The 15,154-nt window shown below is 32.0% G+C and overlaps 2 long non-coding RNA genes across 2 annotated transcripts; both read right to left on the reverse strand.

Annotated features, from left to right (window-relative positions):
• Positions 1 to 11,959: 11,959 nt before the first annotated feature.
• On the reverse strand, positions 11,960 to 12,960 carry LOC127148096 (uncharacterized). Its single transcript, XR_007818719.1, has 4 exons — positions 12,805 to 12,960; positions 12,623 to 12,727; positions 12,155 to 12,414; positions 11,960 to 12,061 (listed from the first exon to the last, which is right to left on the reverse strand). It is a non-coding gene; the product is annotated as an uncharacterized LOC127148096 (long non-coding RNA).
• A 133-nt stretch (positions 12,961 to 13,093) lies between these two features.
• LOC127148097 (uncharacterized) lies at positions 13,094 to 14,445 on the reverse strand. The gene is made up of 3 exons (XR_007818720.1): positions 13,605 to 14,445; positions 13,412 to 13,521; positions 13,094 to 13,337 (listed from the first exon to the last, which is right to left on the reverse strand). It is a non-coding gene; the product is annotated as an uncharacterized LOC127148097 (long non-coding RNA).
• Positions 14,446 to 15,154: the final 709 nt, after the last annotated feature.

The raw sequence follows: 15,154 nt of genomic DNA on the forward strand, positions 1-15,154 counted from the left end.
TTAAATCTTAAAAAAATTAGCCAATTGAATCTTTAAAGAAACCCCAAATAGATCCAAAATTAAATTAATAAATTATTAATTTAATTACCTTGGCTTACAAACTTGACCAGATGGAGGATGAAAAATCCTCTTATCCTTGATGGAAAAATTCATCACTTTAAATCCTCAAGCTTTCCAAAGAGACCAAGAGGGTTATCTTAGAGAAGAAGATGAAGAACCTTTTTCTCTTTTCTTTACTTTCTAGCTTAAGCATTCCAATGATATTTATAGACCCAAATAATAACAATAACATTTATTATTATTATTTCATTTTCCTTTTAGGATATATATATATATATATATATATATATATATATATATATATATATATATATAATACAAAATATATACATATATCTTTATTTCCAATATCTTTCCTAAATAAATGTCTTAAATGCACAAAATCTTAGGTATTTATAACCACTAATAATAATAATAATACTTCTTTATTATTATTATTTTTCTCTCACCAAAATCTACAATAAACATATATATTTATTTAAACCATCATCATCTCTTTTAAATAAATATATATATTTTTCGTCCAATCAAATCAACCATCTCTCTCCTCATGGATTATCTTCTTTTTCAAACAAATATAATTATATTCCATCATATAATTAACTTCACTTTTCCAAATTATTAATATATATATATATATATATATATACTCAATTAAATTCAATTCCATCAAAACTAACTTTTCCCTCCAAAATCTCAAATTAACTTAAATTCTCAATTAATTTAATCAATCAAATCTTTTCCAATAAATCAACTTCCAACATGAATTATCTTAACCCAACCATAACAACTCCACTCCATAATCAAAATTTATCTTTCTGCATAATAATTAATTATCTTCCACAATAATTAATTATCATTTATCTTTCTGCAGAATAATTAATTATCTTCCACAATAATTAATTATTATTTATCTTTTCCTTAAATAATTATATTTCAACAAATATAATTATCTTTTTCTTCAACATAATAATTATATATATATATATATATATTTCCATATATACATATAATTATCAAATCTCCAACAAACTTTTCACCCCACAATTTAATTAAATAACACCCATAATTATTTAATTAAATTCAACTTCAACAACACTAAAAATCCACAACTTTATTTAATCCTCTGAACCTACCATTTAATCAAAATCTCAACAAACAGCACATGCCAAAACCTCTAAGTTAATTAAATATTCATCCAACAAATATTTAATTAATTTCAATTCCCACAAAATCAAATACTTCTTATTAAATGAATTCAAAATAACGCCCACTAAATTAAATCTAATTAAACAAAACTAAGATAATTAACTCCAAAATTATCTTATTTTTCGGGGCGTTACAGTACATTTGAACCAAATTTTTGCTACCAAATCTACAAAAATGCCTATAAATCAATGAATTGCCGCAAATATGACTTCACTACTCCAATGGATTCTTGCAAAACCAAGTAAGAAAAGAAAATGATGATTGTAGCTCAGAATAAGACTTATTATATAGATAGGAAATAGCGCAAACACCCACAACGGACAAAGCAATAGTAAAACATTTGTGATTCAAAAACCAATAACAACCAAAGCTTAGTATAAAGATAAATGAAATGACCAAAATATCCACAAAGCAACAGTCATTAGTCCTAATTATTCATAAACCAATAACAACCAGGATGACAAGAATGACATATACCTAACTAACCACAATCAGTCATTTCTTTAATATCAATGTTGAGAAGCTAATTGAAGGAGAAAATTTATAGCAAAGGTTCTGTAGCAGTTCAAACAAAGGTATTTCAATTAATGGCCATTTGTGTAATATATATATACCAATTAGCAATATGTGTCAACACCTCATTTTAGAACTAAAGATAGTTCACAAACTTACAATAATAGATTGAGTATGCAGTTCCTATATTTGAAACAAAAGTAACAGCAAAATAACCAGAAAGAAGAAAGAGTGAGGAAATAGGGAGAGCATCACATGACCACGGTACTGCAATATAACAACTTTAAGTAGTAGGACTGCAATATAAGCTTCTACTAAATATATGGTGATATATATTGAAAATATTCAATGACCTTAATAACTCAAACCTTTACATTTGATGATGACTCAACATGTTATGGTAATAGAACAACTTTAAGTCCAGATAATTGCAACATTATGTCACCCAATTTCACACTATATTCATGCTCTAACAGTTGTCCTTATATCAAACTTGATAAACTGCACTCATATGCCCTAATATCACACTATATTCATGCTCTATTGATGCATTCAATCACTCATATGTTAATACACCTTTCTTTAATGGACTACACATATGAATGTATATCAAATCAACCAAAACTCGATACATATGATGACAACAGATCATTCACCATCCAACACAACACATACACAACACAGCAGAATCAGAATTCTTTAGTCTCCATTTAAATAGAAGACCAACAACTTATGCAAGTATATAATCAGATTAGCTTAAAAAACTGCATTCTAACCTCTAAGATAAGCTTACCTCATTGATATTTTCCATGGTAGCTGTATTTTCCTCCAACACTGTATCTTTCATGGCAGCTCGAACAAAAAACTTCCTTCATCTTCTTTCATTTAATTCAAAAGCATATTTTGTGGACAATAAAGTGACAAAATCCACCAAAATATGTGACAAAATATTTCAAAAAAGTTAATCAACGATCTTATCCTAAGCACAATATACGTGCTTCCCTACAAACTTTGCCCACTTGGACCTTATACAGTCAATGTCATCCTATGTGTAAGTACGGGGTGAATCTTTCATCTGTAGACAATAAAGTAGTTCTAAATGAGTTTCGTTCATAAAAAATTATATATGTACGATAGTTTTAAAACTATTATGGGTGAATCTTTCATCTGTAGACAATAAAGTGGTTCTAAATGAATTTCGTTCATAAAAAATTATACATGTACGATAGTTTTAAAACTATTATGCTTACTATGTGATAAAAGTACTCTGACAATATGATGTCACGCATAAACCGCATCACATAATAACCACATTCTACTACTAATGATTGCTTAAGACACTGTGGATACACACTTACTTCCATTGTGGGAAAACACTTTCAAATCAAACAAAAAAGAATCTAATAGAGAGAGTGAGTATAAAGGATTAATCTCCACATAAAAAGTCACTTTGAAACCCAAGTAAAAGAAAACACCCCAGAAGCAAGGGCTTTGTACATAAAATAACAAAAAAAAAAAATAATAATAATAAAAGATGAATTTCAACCAAATAGGAAATGGAAAACCATCAGGGAGAAAAGCAAAAATGAGCACCAAATCATCAAGTGAGAATCATTGAACCCAAAAAATCAAACATCAACAAAAATTGCCTTACAGAATTTCGTCTCAAGACCACAAGCTTCAAAGAGACACAAATTTGCAAGGCTCTTATGAAAGAAGAGAATGAGGAATCTTTTGATCACTTTCTTGAAGTAACACTATCACCGAAAGAATCCTTTGCACAAGTATTATCAATAATGATAGACTCCACACTTCTTAACTGACTTCAAATATAATATCATAATCATCGACATAATGTGAAAGAGAAGGAGAGATAAATCAAATCTATTTCACCCAATTATTAGTTCATAATATATCTCAATATATCACCCCCTCTCCCCGAAAGTATAACTTTGAAGTCATTTAAACTAATATCAAAAAGTTTAACCACTTCTAACTAGTATATGAAACTGTAATTCCAATTTCAATATATATTGCTTCAATAATTTATAATTTTTCCTAGTCCTAACCACTTCAAAGTAATATGTAATATAATTTGCTAATGATTATCCTTCTTACTTCAACAAAATCAAGGGGAAAAAATAATTGGCAATGAAAGAATCAATTTAAAGAAGATGGAACTTTAACATTTAAAGCCGTGACAGACGGACAAAATAATGATGAGAATCAAGGCAACGACAATACCGAGAATGATCAATTTTATTTTCATATTCTGAAACCACATCTTCCTCCTCATTTTAGTTGTCCGTGTCCTAAAATCCTGGGCCTGAAATAAACATAAACATGCATAAAACATTATAATAATTTATATAAGTTGAAACAAATCTAATTGCATCTGTGTATGGGTACCACCTCCTTAAAACAAAGAAGCAATGCATCTTTTAGTTATTTAATAATTCTAGCTTTAAATCAGTTGCTTTTATTAATTGATTCTCAAGATAATGTCTTTGAAAGACATATAGATAAATGCAATGGAAGAATGGTAATGTCTTTGAAAAACAGAAAGATGAATGCAACAGAAGCATGATAATGTCTTTGAAAGACAAATAGATAAATGCAATGGAAGTCTAAACTCTGAGGTTGTTCCAGAAATGGGAGTAGCATTTATGGGCGATGCCACTGCCAAGTGGAGATGGAGACTAATAAAAAATGATGAAGCAACATCGATTTTACTTAATTAGCATCAAATTTTATTTCATGATTAAAAATCGTCCAAAAGGCCCCCTTTTGAGTTTTTAGTTACACTATTTTAAACTTTGCAGTTTTAAGAGTATCATACGTATATCAAGAACTACTTGAAATCAATTAAACCCAAATATATATTTTCTTTGATAAAAAATTCAAATTCTACCTTAGCAAGAGAGAAATTCTACCTTAACTACATATGATATACCATGAAAAGTATACGCATTAGAGGATAAAAAAACTAAAAATCATGGCAAAGGAATGAATGTCCTCAAAACTAAAGTAATAGCCAAGCATCAAACTTGGAACTTAATAACCTTGGATGATCTCGACTTCAAATACAAACTTGGATTCCACAAGGGATCACATAGCAACATTTATTAAAGTGGATGATCTTGGCTTCGAATCTACTTCAACCAATTATGAACTATTAGTTCATAATAGTGAGTTTTGAACTACAATAGCATACAACAAATGTCAAAGAAAATCCACAATTTTGCATTGAGATCCTAATTATCAAAGGAAGTCCACAACAAATGTCAAAGAAAATTCACAATAGCATACCATCCTTCCATAGTCATGAAATCTCCCTTGGCCTTGATTTTCTAATTCAAACTAACAAAAATCAATTAAAAATCAACCAAATGCTTCATTGAGGCATTTCATCAAACACATTGTAAGCTACTAAAATGCTTCATCACATAGCCAACAATATATTTCACAAAACCATCAATATACCTTTAAAGAATCACAAAATAGTTAAAATGCGCTTTTGAGTTACGATACCTTAGGGAATGGACAAAGAGAACTAAAAACCCAAGAACTAAAAATCATTGTCCGCAAGAACTAAAAACCCAACTCGAAAGTAGAAATAAGATCTGTACATTTAGCCGCATATCTTCTTCTTCCGTGAATATTAGTTCTAGGACACTATCCCTCAGTCGATCCACCAACCGCTACAATCTCATTTTCCATTCTCTTTACTCCGACACTCAGCTCTACCTCGAGTGTGCAACGGTGGGAGCTTGGGTGTGCAGTTGAGAATCGTATTTGGAAATTTTGTGAGAAAGGGAAGAGGAAAGGGGAAAAAATTGTGAGAATGAAGAGAGAAATGAAAGGAAATTTAGGAAAGAAGAGGTAAATATTTTTAGAGAGAATGGGAAAAAGAAGATTGAAATTTTTGTGGGTATTTGGAGAAAAAGAGGAAATTTGGGGAAAATGTATAGAGAGGAAAGGAAATAAATGCTTATAATTTTATTATTTATATTCAATGACATTTAAAAGTTGTCATAGATTTGTGACACTTAAAAACTATCATAAATTCTTCAAATCCAAAAATGTCGTCTTTTCCTACCACGCTTTTTTTTGCATTTATGACAATTTTTTCACCCTCCAACCTCAATTTGACTATACCCTAACTATCATAGAAACTCATATTTCTCGTAGTGTGCACTCAGAACTCAACCCTAAGTCCAAAATTAACTAACTTAACAAGCATGAAGGCAATGCATGAGATTTTACTTAAACTTCAGAAATGGATAGGATTTCTTTAATTTTTACTCCAATCGGTTTTTTCCTACGGATTACTTATTGGGGCAGAATTCTAGAATCCAAAATGAAGGGTTACACTTAAGAATTGTTTAAGTGAGTAAATCTTTTCTTGAATAAACAATGATGACTAACTCTTATAGGAATAAGAGTTATTCTAATGAAATATTTAGTTAAGATTGTCTCAATTCAGCAAAGGGATAATTAATCACCCTACGGAGGTTATTATTCTACCTCACTGAAGCATCATTTCAAAATAGCTATCACTTAGGATATATTAAAATTTTGCTAAATTGATTGGTTTTCTATTTGGATAATGCTAGTATAACTAATATAAATAAATTGTATGTTTTCAGTAATTTGATAATGACGAGTGCTACTTTGAATATGTTGTTTGCTGATAAACTTAATGGTGATAATTATGCATCTTGGAAAAATACTATCGATACTGTGCTAATCATTAATGGTCTGCGATGTGTCCTAGTTGAGGAGTGTCCTCAAGTCTCAGTTGCTAATGCAACTTGAACTGTTCGAGAAGCACATGAGTGTTAGGTCAAGGCAAATGAAAAAGCTCGAGCATATATTTTGGCAAGCTTATCTGAAGTATTGGCCAAGAAACATGAACCAATGCTCATTGCTTGTGAGATCATGAACTTCTTGTAGAAGATGTTTTGGTCAAGCCTCTTATCAGATCAAACATGAGGCTCTAAATTACATTTATAATGCTCATATGAACGAGGGAGCCTTAGTGTGAGAACATGTTTTGAATATGATGGTTCATTTCAACGTGGTAGAAATGAATGGGGCTGTCATCAATGAAGCCAGTAAGGTTAGCTTTATTTTGGAATATTTGCCAGAGAGTTTCTTGCAACTTAGAAGCAATGCTATTATGAAAAAGATTTCTTATATCCTTATCACCCTTCTCAATGAGCTACAGATTTTCGAGTCTCTCATGAAAATCAAGGGACAAAAGAGAGAGACAAATGTTGCTACTAAGTCCACAAGAAAGTTCCATAGAGGTTCGACCTCTGGAACTAAGTTTATGCCTTCTTCATCTGGCATTAAAAAGTGGAAGAAGAAGAAGGGTGGTCAAGCAAATAAAGCTAACCCCACTGCTGCTAAAATGAGCAAGAAAGCCAAGGCTACAAAGGATTTTCTATTGCAACCAGGTGGGACATTGGAAGAGATGAGTTGATTGATTATACTACTACTGGACCCTCGAATGAATATTTAAGAGCTTGCATGTATTGATTGATTATGCATTGAAATGAGTTGTAAAAGATTCTACTACTAGACCTTGAACCTAAATTTAAGAGTCTACATGTATTTACTGATTATGAATTGATGGTGGCTAAAGTGCACAATGAGTTGTTGTAGTTGTTAGCTAATGTTATGTAATTATTATGCATGTTTTATGGATTACATGATTATAGACTGTTATGATTGATATTTCATATCATGTTTATGATGATTGTTACATGTTTTTGGACTATGGTGTCTGTTAATATTGGTTGTTTGACTTAGTACTCCACATGTATGATGCCCCTTGGGATCACTATGACACTGACTGTGTGCGTTCGATAAGACAACCAGTCTGCCAATCTCTTAGTGGTCTGACGGGATCACTCACAACCCAATTTATTGCATGTTCCTTTAGGATCATTAGATTATAAGTGTTCCTATGTGATCACTAGTTCAGGTGTGTTTCATCGGGTACAAGATATTATTATTTTATTGTACCTCTTAATAGGAAGTTAACAGACCACCATTGTGGGTATATTTTGGGGACCAATTGTAGGTCCTTACTGGGTATACTTTTGTACTCACCATTTTTCCATGTTTAACATTTCAAACAAAGGTAGAGGAAATGGAAAGTTGACAAGCGACAGGAAAGGCATGTGACATGCCATATGGGGTTCAGTTCTGCTTCTGCTTTTCAGTATTCGTTTTTTGGTATTTTTTATTTTAAATATTTATATAAAATTCTTATTTTATTTTATTTATTTATTTATTTTCTTTCAAATTTGTAAAACTAGCTACAACATGTTTTGATGGTATCTTACAGATTTTGCTAAATTTTTACTTTATGAACGTCTGAAAATTATTTTTAATAAAGATTTAGTTTTTCCTTTTTTAAGAAAGTTTTAAAATTGTTATTTAACTTTTATGTAATGACCTCAACTTATTATAAAAAGTTGAGTCGTTACACCAGGCTCAATAGAAAAACTAACTGGATAATTCATAGTTTACACACTATATGAAACTTATAATTTCTTCTAATTTCTATGATGTTCCAAAGTGTGTTATTTGTTGATGTTAATGTTATTGATATCTTGTTTTACAAGAAGAGTGATGACAATACTTTTAATCAATATTACCTATGTAAGAATAGAAGTGGAGTTGTTTCCATGAGAACATTTCAAATGGTTTATGTTCTCTAAAGCACTCATTAATTCAAAATTTTATCCAAGACCAAAATGAACACAAATGCATATAGAACTCAAAGATACAAAATGAGTTGCGTGTGATATCTACTGTCTCGAATAACGAGAAGGATAATTCCTAATACACAACTTGTCTGTTTGCTCTCAACAGTTTTGTTTAATTTTTCTCACTTTCTTTCATGTGTGGGATTGTTGGATATATATGTAAATATATAGTGAAAGAAAGTGAATTCTTTTTAATATTGAAAAATAATATGAATTTATTTATGTAAATTAAATTCTTTGTTAAAATATTCAAATCTAATTGAAAACCATCACATTAAAATGATTGGACAAATTTAACATGCATGAAAGTTAAATTTGTAGCTTCTTCAATTTGAAAAATTTAACATGCAGGGGTGGGGAGATTTGAACCCGAGACTTTTTTGTCCATAGGTAGATACTGGTGCCGGTTGAGCTAAGCTCATGTTGACTAATTGGTTCTTCATTTGTCATGTCTCATTACAAAATTGAAGGTTTCTCTTCTTTCTTGCTACCTTTTCTTTGCTATTAATTAGAGTTGAGTTAAGAGCAAGTATCCAAGAATTCTGCTAGATCCAAATAGTTTGATGTTGCAGTTCTACTGAAGTTAGTCATTGTATCCTGCTAAGACGATTGTTGTAATTTGATTGCAAGCTCGTGCAAAGTGAATAATTGTCCTTAGGACAACATTTATAGAAACGTGACTGGGCTATGGTTTAAGTATATACAAAGGTTTTGAGGTTCTTTCAAGTATTTGATCTTTCCATATCTAAGCTTATTTTATAATGACTTAAGTGTATTTGTTTCCAATTTCATTATAATTAGTTTATTAGTGTATTCGGTTCATATTATATTCAAAATTCTTCCCAACACTATATACATAAATATATTTTGATTTCGCTATATTTGGTACTGTAGATAATAATAAGAAGAAGAAGAAGTAGAAGAATATAAGAATAATTAAAAATGTACCTGTGGATATTCCCAGCGCATAAAAATGTCGGAGTAGGCTTCAAATGCGTTGGGCATCATTTACCGACACAGAAAGCAACGTTGGAAAGAGAGTTGGAAGAATGCGTCAGGAGAGTTATTCTTGATACACTACCAACATGGCGTCAGGAGTGTATGTGTTTCAACGTCTTTATTTTCAACGTTATCAAGACGTCGGAAAAAGACCTTCCCCGACATCTTTATGATGGAAAAAAAACAAAGCACTAGAGACATGCAGCAGCGGAATTTAAAGGATCATGCTTTACTCTATATGCATCTAAACGCTTTAGAGGATAACATGCATCTATTAAGCGATGGATTTAAACGAAAAGCCAAAAGGTAAATGATGTTCTTACCTTTGTAGTTTTGAACTTATTCTTTAATCCAACGCTTCTTTGCCTGAATATCACGAACAAAGACAACCACCAAGCTGACCTACTATACTTAGGACCAAGAATGGAATTGTGGGACTCGGTTATGCAAAGAGAATTTTATAGAGAGATGGCGAGTGAATCATTTAGGTATTTTTTTTAGAGAAAACCTCATCCTTTTCTCATTCGGTAATGAGAAGTTTTATATGAAATTTACATGCAAATTTGCATGTAAATTATTTCATATCTTATCAACACCTAATCAATTCATTAACTCTTTAATGAAATTAGTGGCTTCAAATTCATAATAATTTGTCACATTTTCCACTAACCGTTAATTAATAAAGTAATTAGTCAAAGGGGCATTTTGGTCATTTGACCAACTTAAGTCAAAGTGAAACTTTGACTTTTCTTAGTCAAAAGTCAACTTTTTGACTTTTTACTAATTTTCCCATCTTGACTAATTCTAACCTCTCGAGTATGAATCCGTATTCATTTCTTTAAAATTCAAATCATATTTGAATATAAATTCAGTCAAAGTTCAAAATCAACATGTTGACTTTTTTACCGTTCTCTAAACTTTTCAAGCTTTTAAATATGAATCTATATTTATATTTATTTAAATCATATTAAAACACAAAACTTAAATTCTATTTCTACCTACTTTTATCTTATATATTTGTCGGTTTCTCTCTCTTATCTTTATTCGAACAATTCGAATTACTTCAACATACTTGTTTTTAGTTGAATCCATATGAACTAATAGGGAAACCTAATGGACCTATAAATCATGGGCTCCAACGATCCGAGATTAACTGGCTAAACTCTTTTAGACCATAGTTAATCAACATTCGTTAACTAAAGAGTCATTCGACTAAAGACTCTTAGTTGCACTCCCCTCACTATAGATATATTTTTGTCCACCTGATATAACCATGATGGGTAAGTTGATCCTTAACAGGTTGTTCGTAATCTTGGCTGGGTCAAAATATCGTTTTACCCCCGAGATTACATCTTGCTCCTTAAGACCCACTGATCCACTATTGAACAATTGGTTTAAGGTCCAACCTATAAACCAGAATCCTTCTCAAGCCAATGAGAAGGTGAGGCCCCTTGTTCAAGACTTGTATTCAGTCCTTAAGGTAACAACCTATCTACTATCCCAGAAGTGGATGGGAGTGAATTCCATCTTTCACCCTATGTCCCTAGCTATCCTCTCGGTCTTACCCCTGAAATGGGAGGCTTATTGGGCCAGTGATGTTGAGCTGCCCTCACCTATGTAGATCTAAGGATACTACCGAATGAACAAAAGCTAATAGTTAGCTCAAGATTAAGATCAAGTTACCTAGGTCATCATAATTGAAATAGCCAGTTTATAGTTTACGGTGTTATAACTAAAAGTGACTACTTCGTGCTTCTAGTCTTATGCAAACCATTTACATAGGATGCCTCCACTCCTATGTCTCTACATGAACGATTCAGGATTACATCGTTTGTACTAACTACGGAGCGGGCCGCATCCATAGTGTTTATCTAGAATAAGGTGTCCAACCTTATTCATATACTATAGACTATTTGGGCTATTAACCTGAACTTAATCCATGTTTATGTCTATACATAAAGTTCAAGTGTATTTGACAACTCAATAAAATAGCCTCGAGACCTAAATTTATTGGTTTTTAGATTATAGCATTCAATAATAAATTCTATTGAATCAAACAACAAAGTACAAGTTTTAGGACACAAATTCCAACACTTTATTTCTAACATTATCAGGATGTTAGAAAAATACCTTCTCTGACATCGTCCCGATACTTTTTATAGTGCATCGGGAGCAATTCTCGACGTTTTCGATGCGTCAGGAAATCCTTTAAATATATATATATATATATTATTTTCTGAATTGTTTTTTATTCAATAGTATTATTCGTTTTCAATTATAATATGATTTAAATTGAAGTAAATTATAGAAAATAAACACTAAATTACTAAATAATGTATAAAATATCAAATTCAAAATCAATTTTATATGTTTACAGTTCCAAAAGATACATAATGCACCGACTAAAAAAATAGTAAATGTAAAAAAAAATACATAGAAACAAAAAAACTACGTACATCTCCTACCAAGTCGCATACGCCATTCTACACTGACGGGACCTACAACGATACAGAAGTAATTAAGTTTAGTACATATGCATATCATCACTGAATAATGTAATTTCAAAAATTTAAGAATGGAAACATACATACCATAGGGATCATGGTCCTTTCTATTCTCAACTCATTTCTTCTATGAGCTTCTGCATTTGTTCCACTTGTGAAGTCAACATCTCTTATGTCTTTCTTTGGATTGCAAATACATGTCAAGAAACTGCTAGCACTAGTCATCGTCTTGTGGGACTTGGGCTTGGGTCCCCGACCAAGATCTTTTGAATAGCCCGGTCGTCTACCCAAAACAGTCTCACATATTCACCAGAGAATGGCTGAGAACCCTTTAGGGTAGGCTGAGACTGAGTTCCAGCATTTGATTTTGCAACAAATTTTGCAATTAAGTTAGTAAGACACAAAAAAAGACATAATAAGACTTGTATTGCCTGAACGTACATGCACATCCTTTCCAAAAAAAACTTATATGCACATCCTCAATGGCCTGTGATATGAACGTGCCATCTCGAATGTGTGTTTGCTTGAATAACTTCACACGGTCGATTGGCTTACCTCGTTGCTTAGCGAGCTCATGCTGTCGTTGTAGAAACAAATTGACTTACTGCTATGATTGTAAGGTTGCTTTTGTCTAGCAGTCTTGTTCGTTCGTAATTGTTCCTACATGAAAATAATTTTTTATTTCTTATACATATAAAAAGTTGAATGAAATAACCATTACAATACATAAACCTCACTTGGAATGCACGGCTTATGTAGTGATTGCAGAAGAAGTGCCAAGCTTCCATACGTCTCACACACATGTGCAGTGGGTTGGCACATGTCCGTTCAAGGTCACTGTACTTTTTGAAGTGTTTGTGATAGTCACTCATGAACTCCTTGAAACAAATAAGCATTTAATGCTCAACAAATCTATTAATTTCAAGCACGAAAAAGCGCTATACATTATAGAACACCAGACATTAGCTTGGTTAACTTAAGTATGGTTCAAATGAAAACAAAATTGTGTATTGCACGTACCTGTAGATCGCCCTTGACGAACTCGATGTATTCTCTTCCAACTTCAACCCACCTAAGGCAGCAGACTGAAAATGTTTTCCTTAAACACACGCCAATGGCCTAACAGAACCGAATAACGTGTGGCGAAATGGGTTTCTCCACGCTAGGGGCTATGGACATGGTAATCCTACCATTGGCGTGGACGTACCTCTCCAACTCCAAGAGTCAAGATTGCACACGTCTTCTAAGAGTCAAGATGGTTGAGTAGTTTCTGCTAAATAAAACAACAAATTAATGTAAGAAACAAGTTAAAATAATTATGAGTTAACATACCGAGAGACTCACTTGAATTGTTGCCCATCGAGGACTACCCTCCTGCAGTGTTTAGATCCTCATCGAACTCGAGGAACATCTGATATGTCTCCTCGAAACCACTCGAGAATGATGACAAATACCTGTGGACATAGAGAAACAAACATTAATTAAGTAAATATGAATACTTAGATTGGAAATATAAACTAATTAAATATGTGGGTACGTGGTTCGTCACTATCATTCGTCATCGCTTGATCCTCTTTGATGTGACAATTGTTCATCCCCATCGTTTATGAAGTCGTCAGCGACATGACACATAATCGATCTTTCAATCATTGTAGGATCAACGTTAGGCCTGTACAGAGTGTCATCCTTAATGTGCCCATCCACTCGATGGCTGACAACGTTTTCGAGTACATTCAGTTGCTTATTCTCAACATTGTCCACTTCCGACATATCCCATATACACTTATTCTGGACCACTTGGACAACTTTTCAATTACAACCATTTTTTGGGTCATTTAGGTAAAATACTTGATGTGCTTGCATCGCAAGAATGACCGGTTCCTTGATGAACAAAAAATGGGACATGTTGATTGCTTTGTACCTTAATTTCACATGTGTCCTTTGGCTTTTGTTGTTGTTGGTGTTATACCATCGATACTTAAATAGCCAAACACTTCTTCCTATTGGATATTGAACGTGTAACACTTCGTTTAGAACACCGTAGAAATTGTTGTCGCCACTTCCACTGGCATTGCTTTCACCGATTACTATCACTCCACTGTTTTGTGTAGTGCATCGGGAATCATATTTTAACGTATAAAATTGTACCCCACCGATAATGCATCCATTATAACGCCGAACGTCAAGTGATGGTTCCATCCCAAGTAAGAAGAAATCGTGAGATAGATTTTCTATCTCACGCAATTCTATAACCTGAAATCTATATGACAATGAGTACCCACATTCAAATCCATGTGATAATGATTATATACATCCACGTTCAAGTAGTTTAGTGTGTATATGTCAGTTATCAAATGCGAGCACATTATATAATTGAACTAATCTAACCTAAACTAACATTTAAGGGTTTTAAACTTACTGAAATAAGGATAAACGATGATAAACATTTAGTGACGAACGACATATCTTGTTCTAAATTTTAAAAAACATTTAAGGGTTTTTTAAATTTAATCGAAAGAAAATGAAATTTGTTGAATACTGAAAAATAAAATGAATTTATAAATTGTGTAAATTAAATTCATTTGTTAGAATTTTTAAATCTAATTGAAAACCATCAAATTAAGATGATTCATGGACAAATTTAACATGCATGAAAGTTAAATTTGTAGCTTCTTCAATTTTAATGAGTTATGTTTGATTTTAGACAAATAACAACTAACTTAAGTTAAATTTAACATACGTTTCAATTTTCATTTTATTTGAATTTATTTTATATTTTGGATTGTTATTAAGTTGCTAGCCTATGAATAGTAATTTGGTTCTTCATTTGTTGTGTCTCATTACAAAATTGAAGGTTTCTCTTCTTTCTATCCTTCTTTTCTTTGCTATTGAGTTGAGTTGAGTTGAGAGCAAGTATCCTAGAATTCTACTTGATCCAAGTAGTTTGACGTTATAGTTCTATCGAAGTTAGTCGTTATATCCTACTAAGTCGATTGTTGTAATCTGGTTGTAAGCTCGTGCAAAGTGAATAATTATCTTTAGGACAACATTTATAGAAATGTGATACGGCTACGGTTTGAGTATATA

This window comes from Cucumis melo, chromosome 2 (genome assembly GCF_025177605.1).
Source record: "Cucumis melo cultivar AY chromosome 2, USDA_Cmelo_AY_1.0, whole genome shotgun sequence".
NCBI lineage: Eukaryota > Viridiplantae > Streptophyta > Magnoliopsida > Cucurbitales > Cucurbitaceae > Cucumis > Cucumis melo.